Raw genomic sequence first — 16,388 nt, 5'->3', positions numbered from 1 at the left:
CTGCTTTAAGTGACTTTTCCCCTTAAGAACACTCAGTCTCCTCTCAGAAAAGGAGTCCCGGGATTCCTGTTAGGAAATGCCACTTTGGTCAGCAGAAATGCAGCCCAGTGGAAAAGAGTGTGAGAGGTTTTTGTTACAGACTGCGAAGTAAGAGCAGACATAGCTGACAGGAAGAAACCGTGTCCTAGTTTTAACTTTCTCATTTTGCGTCATTCCTCCATCAAAACATATAAATCAGAAATTTGTCGTCCAACGAAATGACGAAAGACCCCTGCCGCGTCTCGTCGTGCTTTTGCCACACTGTTCGGTGGCGGATACTCAAAGAGACAGACAGAAGACAAGTTTTTTAGCCCTGCACACATAGCTGGAATGTATACTGATTGACAAGCAGATAGCCAAAGAATTACTGAATCAAAGAGAGGAAAAAAAGTCAAATGAATGGAGGGCAGAGCAGCCGTTTGCTCTGATTTCTGTTCTGTTGTGCGTCACACTCAGGCCCCTCAGGGAGAGTGTAGCAGTTTGAGGCTAACCTTTGCATTTTATTGGGAGGGATACAGTTTACAGTTGTGCTGGTTGCCAGAATCTGTTTATTGTTTCCCATATGTTTTGACAAAGTCCCCTTGGAGAGACTAAATGTTGAATCCCTGACCTGCTGCTTCTGTTCATGCTCTGATTTCTCTCCAAGCAGCTGAATCCTGAAGAACTGAGATTTCTTAATCATTTACATCAATACAACCTAAAGTTCTTAATGACCACTGTGCCTGGAGGGCATCACAGTCCGGTATGACCTAGAAAGATAAAAAGCTGGGAGAACATCAGCATCTCTATATATTGACTTGTTCATCAGCCAGGTGCAGGTGATAGACAAGGTGCATCCTCTTGCACTATGAAAAGTGGAATAGCCTTTAGCTGTGTACCTTTAACCTTTGATATTAATAAAATACAGTTCTGATCAAAAGTCTAAGACCACTTGAAAAATGGCAAAAAATCATATTTTGCATGGTTGGATCTTAACAAGGTTCCAAGTAGAGCTTCAACATGCAACAAGAAGAAATGGGAGTGAGACAAAACATTTTTTTGTGCATGCAGTTTATTGAAAACAACAGAAGAGCATCTGGTGGACAATGACTTAAAAGGGTTTAATATGTCTAACTGGTTTGGTGACGTTAGCCACTGTTAATAAACTGGGAGTCACCTATTTCGCCCACTTTGCCTCACCTATTTTGCACATAATTGGCGGAAACGTGCGTGAACCTGTTTGATAGGGGCATTAACAAAGGATGGCTTTGTGTAATTAGGTGTTTTTCCTGATGAGTAACTAGTAATATAATTTGTTTTTCAGTGGGTAACATTTAATGAGTAATTAATGACATTTTTGGAATAATTTTCTTAAGGCTGGATGCTACCCTGTGAAATGAATCACAGCACAGATATGTATAGCATACAGAGTGCTGACGTCAAAGATGGGAATAAACTAGCAGCTAAAGAATCACTGCTACATTGGATATGCCTGATATCATTTATTTACAGCACATACATAATTCTTTAAGCTGTTAAAAGCATGTAAAGGAGAGAATCAGGTCTTAGTACATGAGATTAAAGTATAATCAAGAGAATATAAATTCATAAAAATCCAAACAAAGCTGCGGCGGTGAAACAGACACGATAGCTCGGACCTGTCTGTGAAACAGAGAAATGCACAAAGTTAGTCTTAACTTGTTTTTATCACATGAACTCCAGACAGAAATGGGAGAATCAAAGTGGGAAATTATTAAAACGTGGCACAAAACAGGAATCTTCTTGATCTTCTGTTCTCCCTATTGTTCTGTGTGCTTTAGAGGAAAGCACCTGGATGGAGCGTACACCGTCCTCACATTGACTTTGTACAAGGGAGCTTGCAAGTCAAAGATTAGCTACTGTGCACATTTCTCCATGCAACTCTATTCAGGTGATCTCTTATAAAGTTCAGGGCTTTGGTGCACGTGTGAAACAGCTGTAGAAGTCACAAACATGGTTATCTATAGCAAGATGGGTATAAGCAACATCTGGACCCACAAGCTGGTGAAGTGGGTCCAGATTACCATTACGCCAGAATTATAATTTGCAATAAACCAAGCACTTTCCTTTTCTAGGCAGATCTGCCCTTTGTCGCAGAGTCTGCTCATAAGTTTTATGTACAGAATTTTCCAGGAGCAGCCGAGGGGTGGAGGGTATCCGGTTCTGTGGTCTCAGTATCACATATTTGCTTTTTTAAGATGATATGTTGGCTTCAGCGAGCAGTGACCTTCACGTTGCACTGGCTCGGTTTGCAGCCGAATACGACGTGGCTGGGTTGAGAATTAGCGCTTCCAAGTCTGAGGTCACGGTTCACAGCCTGAGAAGGGTAGAGTGACCCTTTTCACCCCAGGCTCGGGAGGAGTTCTCGCCACATTTGGGTGTTGATCACGAGCGGGGCAAGAGGTTAACGGACTGACTGGTATCATTGCAGCTGCTGCACTAAAGATGAAACTGTTGATTTACTGGTTGATCTGCGTTCCCCTCCTCGCCTGTGGCCACGAGCTCAGCGTAGTGACCGAAAGAATGAGATTACAGATACAAGCGTCGGAAATGAGCTTCTTCCAAAGGGTTTCTGGGCTGACCCTTAGAGACAGGGTGAGGAGCTCAGTCATTTGGGAGGAGCTCTTGCACATCAAAAGGAGTCAGTTGAGGAGGTTTGGACATCTGACAGGATGCCTTCAGGTTGCCTCCCATGTGAGGTAGTTCAGGCATGTCTAACTGGGAGGAGACCCAGGAGCAGACACAGGACACGCTGGCGAGATTATGTCTCACAGCTGGCTTGGAGACACCTCATGTCCCTTTGGAAGAGTTTGAGGGGGTGAGGCGGCAGAGTGGGCAGGGCTTACCTTGCAGTACAAACCCAGAAAATAAACTGATGGACAATTGTGCAGTAACCTTTATGCACAAAGAAGCTCCGTGTTTAATCTGGTCTGCCCCTCTCGGTTGTAGTTTTAGCAGCATCTTTATTAAAAAGAGGGATGATACAAACCTGCACGGTCATGTTCTTGGAGCACACACACACCCATGATCTGCCTGCCAAGCTAAATGTGGAATTGTAAAAATGATGGGTGGGTACACTTTCAGCGCTTTCCTTTTCCTTCTAATGTAACAGTGTCGAGAGTGCACAGAGTATCTAAAGAAAAAGATTACTGGGGCAAAGAAGCACAAGTGCAGAAGATCACTGGCACAGAGACACACACGTACGAGAGCACAAAAACCCCGCCGTGCTTCTGAGAGGAGTTTGATGCTGATGTGCAGTGAAAGGCAGAGGTGGTGCATTAGATGGAGCGTAGAGCTGCTGTGAGTCAGCCTGTGCTGCTGCCGTGTCAGCTCGTCCAGACAGACACTGCTCTCCGGGCTGTGTGTAGGTGTCTCTCAGGGGACAGGCTTTTCTGTTACGAAACCCAGAGTTCAGGCCAGTAGTCGCTGCAGCTTTTCAATACTTTATGACATGCAAGGGCCAGTATTAAAAACATCTTTGTAAGCCAGCCGTCCCTGTCAGGTAACACAGTGGAACACTTCATAGGAGGGTCACAGTGCTCCAGAATTGTTTTAAAAAAAGGATTTAAATCAAACATCCATTAACAGATTATTCTCAGCCCTCATTATGTCAGAGTGTATATTCGCAATATGTGTTTTAGTCAGTTTTAAGCTTCATTTCTACCTGTTATTTGAATAAATTGTTTCCATTGCTCATTTACAGTCACCGCTGCAGTTTCGTCATCCTCAAAGTGCATTCATGTGTGATCAGCAGCTGTCTTGTTGGTTCTTTTTAAAGATTTCCAGAAACTACAGTTCGCTGATTAAACTACATTTCTTATAAACTCTCAGTGTGGTCAGAATCAACCGAGGCACTCCCAGTTTTGCTTGATCAGTTTTTATTTAGGGTTAAGTGGGCAGACCTAGTGGATTTTCTGCGGTATAAGAAATAAAACTTAAGATTAGGATGAAACCGTCATCAGAACTAATTTTACTTTTCCATTTCCCCGACATGTATTTTTAGCTTATTTTGTAGTTAATTCAGTGAAACTTGCAAGGCATACAGAAAGTAGATTTCCTAATATATCAAAGTGTCTGTAGAGGGTCAGCCACTAATTGCTCGGTCATGTGAAAAAGAAGGTTTTCCCCTAACTCTACTTCTTGTTTTAAAAATTAAGTACTTTGGTTACAAAAGCAAAAAATCATTCTGTTGTAGGTTTTTATTGGGAGCACGAAACAGTTTCAGCTAACCTTAAGCTGTGAGACAGATGACCTCACATTTTACTCTAGAAGACTTTGGTGTACAGAGGAGTTCGTGGCCGCCTCAGTGACTGTAACATTCCCACGTCCTGTGGCTGCAACACAAGCCCAAGTCATCACCCGTCCACCACCGTGCTTGACAGTTAGTATGAGGTGTTTGTGCTGATATGCTGTGCTTGTTTTTCACCAAATGTGGTGCCATGGGTTTTGACATCTCCATTTTAGTCTAATCGGTCCAGAAGTCTTGAGGTTTATTCAGATGCAGCTGTGCAAACATAGGCTTTACTTGCATGTTAATAAAGACCAGTAGACTTCTCTTAATTAATTCTAACCTTACTTATACAACCAGTTACATGCTTTTTTCAAATTTTATAAACATATATTGGAGATCTTACAAAAAATAAAACCTGTACTTTTTTTAATATATCGTTAGCTTCATAGCATAAGTGCCTAAGTCATTGTCTGGTCAAAGTGACTTAGGCAATTATGCTATGAAGCTAACGATATACAATTAGGTCTACGATGATCAAGTACCCATTAAAAGCATGCTCTCTTAACTCTTGGTGGTTAGCCTAAGGAGCTTGGAAAGAAAAGCGTCTGGACTTCTTTAAGTTGCTTGAAGACGTTTCACCTCTCATCCGAGAAGCTCCTTCAGAAGTCTAAGGAGCTTCTTTCCAAGCTCCTTAGACTACGATGACCTGGATGACTGAGAACCTTCACAGACATCTTGGTAGTTAGCATTTGCTGTTACTCAGGAAATATATATATATTTGCAATTAAAATAACCAGATGCATATATCTTCCACTCCATAGAAGATAATGGTTTTTGTAAATAAGTGTAAAGAACACCTAAAGATCATCAAAGACGAAAGAAAGAAAAGAAAACCCATGAAGAACTGCAGATAGTATCAGAGGCTCTTCATTTTTTCCTCCTCATGCCGTTGACCCCATAACACTGACATTTGAAGGAGCGGCACTAAAAGTAATGGCTGTAGTGCCTCTTAAAGTTTATCAGTAACCTCATTCTGTGTCGCTTGCTATCAGTGACCTTGGCTACCACAGGCTTATGTAACTTCGGCGGTTTCTGTTTTCACCAACACAGCTCAGACGCAGGGATCCATAAACGTGGTTCCGCCTGAGTGAGATCCCTCTGCAGCATGTGTCTGCTCTCATGCAGGACCGCTATTAAACACGCCAGGAGCTGTGTGGCAGGCTGCGTGGCGTACAATTGATTTGATGCAGCAAATATTAGATCTCAGTGGGGAAGAAATTAAAGACAAATACCTGCACAAAGGCTGTGTGTACATGTAAATAAAGGTTTGTGTGGGTTTGTGCTAGATGCCAAGGAAGATGCTCGTTGTTGTTCAAACTTGGGAGCTTTTTGCATTTTGGGAGCCCCCATCCTCCCATGTGTCCGTTCCGCTCTTACGTCAATGCCTCCCGACTGCGGCTGAGTGAAAGGGTTTTCCCGCTCGATGCCCCCTGGGAGCTGCTGTCGGCCCTGCATTTTCACAGCCCAGTGGTTTTGTACAGGCTAGAGAGAATAACTTCAGTGGAAATGGTGAGTAAACTTCCTGACTAGCCTGCCAGCTTCCTTGTTCTCCTTTGTTAAGGACCTGGCATTTTCCAGGCAGGTGTTTGTCCAGTGAAATCATGGACTAATTTGTGATTTTGTCCACTAAGTGAAACGTCAAACTGAACATCAACAGGACATGCGGTCACTTCCCCTCGGTCCTGTCCCTGGGGTTGATGTCATGAAATAACTGGGAGCTGAGTTTTTAAATACAGGCGCACAGCAAGGCAGAGGATTTAAAAAAGTGTCACACAGTCACTTTCAAAATCCTCTGCAAGGATCTGAGTACGTGACACTGAACATACAGCAGTTGACGAGGAAATGAAAAAAAAACTGGAGCAAATGGAAAAAGACAAGCAAATGCCTCAAATCTCTCAGCTCAGACTGTTAATTACCTTGACAAATACAACAGAGCCTCATGACTGCTGGGCTTCTTGTCTCAAACAATCAGCTCCACTAATGCCAACCCTTGCCCCCATGCTCAACCCACCTCTCTGCCCTCTGTGCGGCTGCACAAACACACATGACCCATTTAAAGAGACTCACACACTCTCTCTGTGTCATACGCACACACACACAATCTCTGCAGTCTTGTATAACCAACAGTTCTGAGAAATGAAAGGCAGACTTGTAAACATCTTGCAGACTGTTGGCTCTATTGTGAAGCTGGCGTAGCTGACGTCAGCACAGGACGATGACTTCATGCGTCTGCTGCAGCCCGGGGAGGTGACAGACAGAAAGACGGAAAGGTGACACACAAAGACACACAAGCAGCCGGGCAACGAGTGGAGAGGATGCGTGCCGGGCTGCTGTGCTCCATAATAATAATAACAAAATAGTTGGAGTTCATTTGTAATTATTTGGTTTGGAGCAAGCTTATACTCATTTTTGCGTGGCTTTTTATTATATTATATATAATTAAATTGTTATAATAAGCACCAACAAAGAGCAAAAATCACGGTAGCACGCACAAAGTCATGTGAAACGTGAGGATAACTGCAGGCACTTTGAGCTAAATGTATTTCTTACTGGAACTCCAATCAAAAACATTGTTCTTTCACCAGAACACAAATTTCTGTACATCTGAAAATTTAATTTGAGGTGGAAGTTGAGGGAAGAGATATGAAACATTAAATATGACCTGCATTAAGGTTCAGTGTGTTGTGATGCACAAACTGTGGCAAATAATCCACGGCAAAACATGCAGATTGTAGATTAGAGGCAGGCCTTCCTTAAAGTGTACCCTGCCTTACCGTCCTTTATTTGACTCTAATGGGACCATAGTTTACAAAATGTACATTATGCTGTACTTAACACATCTTGAAACTTCTGATTTGGTCCTCAACCTCATTAGGAAAATGTTTGATAAAGTTATTGAGGAAGTAGTTGAGGAATAGTTTTTCCATAGACTTCTGTAGAAATCGGACTTCTTTTTTCATCTACAGGAGTCGCCCCCCATGCTTGACTCTCTTACCACTGGAAATAATATGGTGGGGGTACAACAGCCAGAATAGACCTGTCAAAGACTGCAATCCATGCCCTCTGGAAAGCTTTGTAAAACGTGAAGGAAAGCACACATTTTGGACTATTTCTATTTTCATAAGTAGAAAATCTTTATTTTTACTGATAAAGGCCTCACAGATGGCCATTCATGCTGCCCCAAAGTAATTAGGTAATAGATAAAACTGTAAATAATGGAAAAGTTCGAGTTTTTTTACTATCTGCTATAGAAATGTCCATTTTTTATGATGGTTAAACTTACAGAAAGGGATCTTCACTGGTCTGGCCCACTTAAGATCAGAGTGGGCTGTAACTGGTACATGATGTAAAATGAGTTTGACATCCCTGGAATTTGGGCTTAAGGCACTTTGGCTCTGGCTTTACATTTCAGAAATTATCTCCATCTTTTTTTATTTCACAGTATGTGCTAAAACTGTCTACTTTTGGATAGTTCACCCTAAGAGCAAGGGGAATGCTAGTGAAGTCTTAAACTTAAAAGACTTACCTGAAAAAAGAATTGCATTTATCCTCAACTGCTGCACTATCACTACTGTCACTGGTGTATATTTAAAACTTATTGAACCTCTGGCCAAAATATGACATATCTTCCACAATGAAAACTAAAATGTAACAGGCACTCAAACAACAAATATCATGTCAGTAAAAGAAGGAAAAACAAAAAGCTGTTAGCTTGCTAGCTAACACTGTAATTACTAGCTGTGTCCCAATTCCTAGGCTGCATCCTTCGGAGGCCGCATTTGAAGTCACAGCTAGGTGAAGAAGGCTGTCCCAATTTGAAGGCTGCTCCAAATGCAGCCAACAAATGCATCCTTCATTTCCCCGAATTTGAAGGATGGGTCGGGTGTATCCTTTGTGGCCCAGCCTATCCTAGAATTCATAGCATGGCTCAGCCAATTCCAGTTTCCGACAATGGCGGCAGCTACTTTTAATATTACGCTGTCTGGGTCATAAAATAAACTTTTAAGATATTTTCAGGCGAGAATGTAGCTGTGTAAACTTTAGGGCTGCCACGATTAGTCGACTAGTCACGATTACGTCGACTATTAAAATCGTCGACGACTAATTTAATAGTCGACGCGTCGTTTGAAGCTTTGTAAGATCCCAAAAGACGCAGGAATAAGTAGTAGTATTTAAGAGTGTAATAACGGACTGAAACAGAAGATGGCAGCACTGCATGTACAAGGATGCCAGCTGCCGTTAAACCCCGAAGAAGAAGAAACTGTGTTCCAGAATTCATAGCGCGGCCCAGCGCAGTTGTCAACAATGGCGGCAGCTAGTTAGTTTTAATATTACAATTATTATTCTTTCTGGGTCACAAAATAAACGTTTAACATATTTTCAGGTGTACATTTTACGTCCAATGGATGCATGATCTGATTAGTCGACTAATCGCAAAAATAATCGGTGACTAGTCGACTATCAAAATAATCGTTTGTGGCAGCCCTAGTAAACTTCAAATATTGGCTTGATTTCTCAGATTTATCAGGACATCACATACTTGCAAAAGTGCTCAGACGTTTTCAGAGACGTTACCCACCAGCTCGATAGCTGACTAGGAGGTCAAGGCTCACTAGAGCCGGCGAGAACACCGGACTCCCGGCACCTTGTGTTCAGACCTCCCGCGGTCTTTTGCTACTCAGGTTAAACATGATATATAAGGCACTTAGATAACTTAAAAATGTGATTGTTTGGCCTAAAGTTATAGTTTTCACACAGCTGAATAAACATCAAAAAGAAAACTCATTAAACAGAAGTGTGAGATGGTAGAGAATTTACTCCAATGTCCTGTTATATTAGAGGGAGCAAGGAGCAGACGGCTGAGTTTATTAAACTCCACTGAGACAGCTGGTCACGTGAATCTGAAGGCTAGACCGTCCCATTTCACAGCCTCGCACTTCCGGCCTTCTCGGTCTTTCAAGGAACCCAGCCCACGTAGACGGTGAAGGCCTGGTCCTTCGAAGGATGCGGCCAAGGAATTGGGACACAGCTTGTAATTAAAGATTGGCACCGATGTCCTGTTAGTTAAAAATGGGTTGGTGGTTTGTGTGCATCTGACAGCCAAGACCCAAAACATGTTTCTGTTGTACATTACATGTGGCTTTATGGTCATAGCCAGTCTGTGTAAGAAAGTATAGCAAACATCTGTGACTACAGGAGCTCTTTAAGGGTGTGCAACGCATTCTGAGTTTTATGCCCTTGTACACAGTGGCAAATGGCTAATGTGTAAAACTTAATACTTTTTTTGCTAATTAATACGATCTTCAAAAACCAATCACCCATACAAAAACTAAACAAAGATGAACTGACAGAAATAACATTTATATACAATTTGACAAAATAATGAAAATTTTTATTTGTTGTAGGAACTCCAAGAAAAGAAGAAAGTCATTATAATATTATTCTGGGTAAAAGATTGCTGTTTGAACTAAATTTCAAGACAATCGATCCAACAGTGACATGTTACAAATACAAACCTGTCAGTAGGGGAAAAGTCAGAGGTTCAAATGTAACTTTTCCAAGCCTAAGCTGTGCTGCCACGTTCTTTGTATGTAGAAGAAGCTTTCCCTTGGTAACCATAGCAAACAAACCATACTTATTCAGTGTTTTTCGAGTGGTACTGTCACGAAAGTTGACATTAACATGCTAACTGAGACCATTGCACAGCCTGAACTTTTTCAGAACTATGACAACTTACAACTTCAGGGTTGGGAATAAGCTTAAGTCTGTCTCAGCTGTCAGTGTCTTAGGTGAGTACTGGTCACCAGAGAAACAGACAACTATTCTTGTTGACATTCACACTTATGGCCATTTTAAAATTGATAGTTAACCTTATAGACACACAAGGTAAAGGGAGAACATGACTCCACAAAAAACCAAGACCTTACTGATGTGAGGCAACAATACTAACCTCTTCCATGGCACCACTATGCTGCACTTTATAGAGTTTATAGGGTTAATTCCATCATAAGTCCTATTGATCTGACCGCTTCAGATGCTACAGACAGGCCTCTTTGTGCAGCAGTGCGGAGCTGGAGATGGCAGGTGACAAGCATTGATGATACTCATGATGCACACATGTGTTACACTGCTTCTGGTGTTACACGCCAGGTGTAACAGGAGCCGGAGTCTCACTGACGCACTGGCTGTCTGACCTCGAGTCCTCCAAGTTTCCACAGAAGCCCAACTTCTGACACTCCTGTGTCATGATACGAACACGAGGTGCAGCAAGTCAGTGTGACTCTGTTTATCGGTTTCCTCATCGTTTCTCTTACGTAAAGTCCTTGCAGAGAAAGACGAAACTGCCGGAGTAGGAAATTACTCAAGAGAGGATTAAATGAAAAGCACAAAAAGGTCGAAGAATGCAGTGAATCACATGATGCACAACACATCATGTGGTTTTTACCGGGACTGTTTTATCACTATCACTATTTATCACTTTACTATGGTGTTATTTCCAATTCGTCTCACAAGCGTATTTGCTCGGGACCCCTGGGGACCACATTTAGAAACCTGGGCTATTCTCATGAGTTTTCCTTTTCAATGAAAAGGGTTGATGGGTCAAACCGTGAACAAAGAGGTAGTGAAAGTGAAAATAAACACTGACTGGAAAAAAAGATGCAAAAACTCCAAGACAAGACCACAATAGTGCTGTGATACCGACACCTGAGGACATTTTGGGTGTGTCCCGGAGATGCCAGTGGCTTTTGATAAAATAGCAGTGTTTAATACGCTGGGAAAAATACAGAGTTTGGTGGCAGCAAAAGTCAGTACATTTTATTTATATCTTTTCTTCATGGCAATCAATCTAATATTTACAATGACGTTTTACTCAAAAATTGTAAAAGTAGTGACTGAAGTATCCAAAAAGACGCTGCTAACATGGCAAGCCCACCCACTGTTTAAAACAGAGGAGCTGCTTCCAAGCTATGAATCACCCACTTCATTCACTTTGTTATTTTACCCACAGAAGTGTATGAGGCTGAAGGATGAGGTGTGACCTTTGTAAATACAATCATAAAACGGTGTGAGGCTGAGATTGCTGAGATAGCTGCACCCTGACATGTCCTCACATGAAATCAGAATAGGTGCAACAGAAGGAAATGGAAGTGACATTTAAGACAATAGTAAAGTGGTTAATATGTGTACAGAAAGAAAGTACACCCACTACTAAGGTTTTATATGTTAAAGCATAATAAAACAGTGTAATATATATATATATTACACTGTGTCAGTATTCTACTAAACACAAATTAAGCCAAAATGCTAAAGCAGTGCGTGAAAAGCTAAGCCCACACTGTTTTCATAGGAATTAGGCCGTTAAGTAGCAGCTGAGTGCTGGTAATCAAATGCACTTGATTATGTGATCAACAGCACGTCGATTAAAAGTTTTATTTGTTTGCTGGCCGGTGTGTGCAAACTTAGTGTCACTGGGGAAAGACATCAGCAGCCGTTGGAAGGGTTGTAAGATCATTCATCATTCTACAGAAAGTGGAAAACATTCAAGACAGTTGCCCTCCCAGGAGAGGACGTCCCAGTAAAGTCACCCCCGGGTCAGATTGTGCAATGCTTAGAGAAACTGCAAAAAAACCCCCAGAGAGCCTGCAAACCCCAACTATCAGCACAGTGGTTGGAAGAGTGATGATTTGGGTTTGTTGTGCACAGGATCTGGGCACATTGCAGTCATTGAGTCGACCGTATGTGAGATGTGAGGCCATCTTAGCTAGGTGTAGCTACAGGACAATGATCCAAAACACAGCAGAAACTCTATAACAGAATGGCCGAAAAAGAAAAGAATAGAGGTGTTTCAACAGCCCAGTCAAAGTCTAACCTGTGGCTGGACATTTAAAGAGCTGTGCTTAAATGAATGCCTGTAAACCTCAGTGAACCGAAACAACTTTGCAAAGAAGAGTGAGCCAAAATTCCTCTGCAATGACATGACAGACTGATAAAGTTAAAAAGAAAACAATTACTTCAAGTCATTGCTGCTAAAGGTGGTTCTACAAGCTACTGAATCATGGGAAGCACTTCAATTCGGCATTTCGGCTCAGATTTGTTTAATAAGTAAGGACACAGTAATATGTCATGTGTTGAGGCTGTAGTTAGCAAATATTAGCAATACTAACAACTAAACTAAAGAAAGTGCAAACTTTCACCCAGGCTGCTCACTCTCTGGGTAGTATTTACTTTTAAGGAAGTGGAATGTATTTTGTATTTTTTTCTTTTCTTTTTAAACATACCATAACACGTTTTCAGTGTAGTCAAAATCAGATAAGGGTAGCATGACTGATGTTTGCTCTGATTACACAAACATTATGTAGAAGTAGGTAATGAATAACAGGTATTGATTTTTAGATAACTGGACATGGATACCTGGAACTTATTATACTACAGTATATTTCTTTTTTTTTTTATAATTTTTTATTTTTCAATAGACATTTAGAAACAGACCTTCATAACATATACATCACATGGGGATACTTCTTGCATCTGTTGTCTGCCCTTATTGCCGAAATAATATTTTAGTTCATATCCTGTTTATAAGAAGAAAAAAGAAAAAGAAAAAAAAACAAAACAAGCAAACAAACAAACAAACAAAAAAAAAAACTTACAACCATAACAATAATTGAAAAAAACAGACAGAGAAAAAAAAATAAAAAATAAAAAAAAAAAAAAGAAGAGGAAAAAAAATAAAAATAAATATGTACTGATAGGGAGTGATCTTACTCTTACATACTCTCATACTTCATAACTACTGGTTTGTGAAAGTAAAATCTGGCCTATGAGGCGTGACATATTTGACCCATTTTTCCCAATATAATGTAAATTTATCCAATTTATGATTAACAAAAGCTGTTATCTTTTCCATTTTATAAATGTCCATTGTGATGTCCATCCATAGATTTATAGTTGGGCTCTCCGATGATAGCCATTTTCTGGTAATACCCTTTTTACAGGCCACCAGCAAAATATTTACTAAATGTTTATCGCTTTTCGGCCATTCCTGAGGTACGTGTCCAAAAAACATAGTCTTACTCTCCATACTACAGTATATTTCTAAGTATAGGCAGCTCCTTCTTTCTCTTAACGATACCTTCTATAAAGATGTAAGACATTTTGGGGTCAGCTTGAAAGAAAGCCAGATGAGAAATGCAAAAGTGAGGTCATAGGTCAAATGTGACATGGTATTTGGATGCACTATAACGCGGTATTTATAATGCCCACATACCTGCATAATTTCTTAATTGTTGTCAGCAAAGACAAAGGCAGTGGAACGTCAATGATAGTTTTTAAAATAAAAGACATTTTAGGAATGTTTGACCTTATTTGACCTTGAAGAAAAGGTCAGAGGTGCAAGGCAACATGATAGTTAGAATCCCAGTATATCATTCTCTATATATCTATATGTTGCAAACACAAGCATAAAACAGTAGGAAACATAGTTTAAATGGATCTATAATACTGTATTTTGACTTGGATCTTGATCTTGAAGGAGAGGTCAGAGGTCAAATCGACATCATATTTTAAATCTTTATACAGTACTTTCTATATGTTGACAACACACATCACACTTGTAAGAATCATAGTTTCTAAGACTTTTTGTCAATTTTTGACCAATAAGTTGTTAAGTTGACCTTGGAGACTTTGGTGGATTTAAGCCAAATTTTAATGGCTTGTTAACACGACCCCACTCTACACCCCTAAATAGTTTTATCACAATTCATTCAAAATGTTGTATTGTGTGCTATTGTGTTTACGCACAGAAAGAATGACACACACGCAAACGCTAGCAAAAACACAACCTTTTCATTAACGCCCTGTAGATAACTACAGTAGTTACGATGGTAAATGTACATGTGAAGCATGTCAACACGATGAGTTTAGTCTTCCTCTGTTAGCATGTGCGCAGACAAACATTAGAGGTCTTTGGCAGAGATACAAGCTTGGGTCAGTTTACTGTTTGATGTGAGGGATTTGGTAATTAAAAACCATACAAAACATAAAAGAACTTGAGCGACCTGAGTGTGTGTTTGTGACTGGGAGAGAGGCTAATTCAGCACACAGCTGCTGGCCGAGCTCAGCGTGAGCCAGTATTGGAATGTAATGCCTGTAATGGAATGCTCACACAGACGCCAAAGCCTGCTGCACAATATTAACGGAGCCCGACGTGCGTCATAGCTCTCACAGCTGACAGTCGCTTTCACTGTGTGTGTGTGTGCTATGCTCTTCCCTTTAATCTCTCTCTACTGTAGTGTCACACCAGTCTTGTGCTGATGTATGAGCCTCCAAATCAGAGTACTGGGTGGCGTCTCCATAGTGACGAGAACAATGGCAGCGCTGCACATTAACGTAATGCGCGGGGTGAGTGCTACGTGGAAGATTAGAGCTATGAATGGAGTGTGAGATAAAGAAGGCAATTAGTTATGTGGTGTTTTGGTTCCTCAGGCCTCATTGAAGATATAATAGCTCCTGGTCCTTTTTCGACTTTGTGGGGTGATTATGATGATGATGATTTTCAAAGCTAAAAAGTGAAGGCAGCTATTCAAGTTATTATAGTAGACATTTTGAGAAGTTGTGCACAAGTTGACATTTAAAGAGTAGTTCCTCATTAATGTGGCTATTGTGCCTCGTGGGTTGGCAAAAAACGGTTCACATTACGCATATTAGATATTGTTTTTGGAGTCTGAGTGAAAATGAACGTGGAAATTACCCAACTGGAACGAGCATTTGGCCATTTTTTCCAACTGGTCTTGAACCTACATGGATGAATACACGTCGTCTGAGCCAGTCACTGGGGACATTCATCAGTGCAAGCTGGTGCAAGCTAATTTCAGTGTTCTTTGTACTGGAGGGTGTACAAAGAGTAATACAAAAGCCAAAAATTATTGGAAGCTGAATGTAGGCGGATTAAAAGAAAAAAATATTTGAGAACTTCCCTTTTCAGATGAACAATAGGGCACAAAGGCAGGTGCAACCATTGCATTATCCTACTATTAATAATCTCGATCATAGCTAGTGGAAGCAGGTGTCTCATGAGCGAAATACTAGATATCATACTGATTAGTAAAACAAAGCAGTGATCATTATGACATTATCTGTAGGAAACCATCAAAACGGTGGTGAGGCCAATGGTATAACTGATCACCATTATGAAGGCTATTAGGCTGTATTAATCTTCTAAGTTGGCTAACGTTTCCGCACAATGACAATGTCTCTTCTTTTGGTTTTTAAAAGTCCACACCTACTAAACCTTTAAATACCAAATATAAAACTTAATTTCAAGACATTTGACTCTGATTGGGATCTAGTGAAAAAAACACCTTCTTAAGGCAGTGTGTATCTGCTAAGATCATCACACCACAAATGCTTTTCATCTGTTTTTTCAACCACAGTTTTTCTACAGCTGTTTGCTGGTTTATCGTGTGGGTTGTTTTAAAGGTCAGACCTTTACCTTCTCCCATAATATGACTCAAAATCTTTACAGAAAGCTAAACTCCTTGTCTGTTCTTTATTAATCATTGAATGGGAAAAAAATACGTTGATGTTTAAAGTAATATCTGTTTTTTAAATATCTATTTTTTGCACAATCAGTGGGCTGATTCTGCAATTAGACCATTTATGGGAAATGATACAAAAAAGAGGAAACATCTGGTGAGCAGCAGTTCTCAGGGTGAGAATGCCTGGATGATGTCAGAGGTCAGAAGTGAAAGGCCAGACCGCTTTAGGCTGATGGGAAGGAAACAGTAGCTCTAATAACCAAGATATGCAGAATCCATCACTGAATGCACAACACCTCAAACGTTGAAGCAGATGGGCTACAGCAGCAGAAGACCACACTCGATGGCATTCTTGTTAACAGAGGACAGGAAACTGAGGCTAAAATTCACAAAGGTTCACCACAATGGAACAATAGTACATTGATTTCCAACATTTGGGTAGCTGAGTCAGAATTTGGTATGAAAACACCATGAAATCATGGATCTATCCCGACTTTGATCTT

Source organism: Oreochromis aureus, linkage group 16 (assembly GCF_013358895.1).
Source record: "Oreochromis aureus strain Israel breed Guangdong linkage group 16, ZZ_aureus, whole genome shotgun sequence".
Lineage (NCBI taxonomy): Eukaryota > Metazoa > Chordata > Actinopteri > Cichliformes > Cichlidae > Oreochromis > Oreochromis aureus.
The sequence above is the reverse complement of the archived record's forward strand: the minus strand, read 5'-3'. Positions refer to the sequence as shown.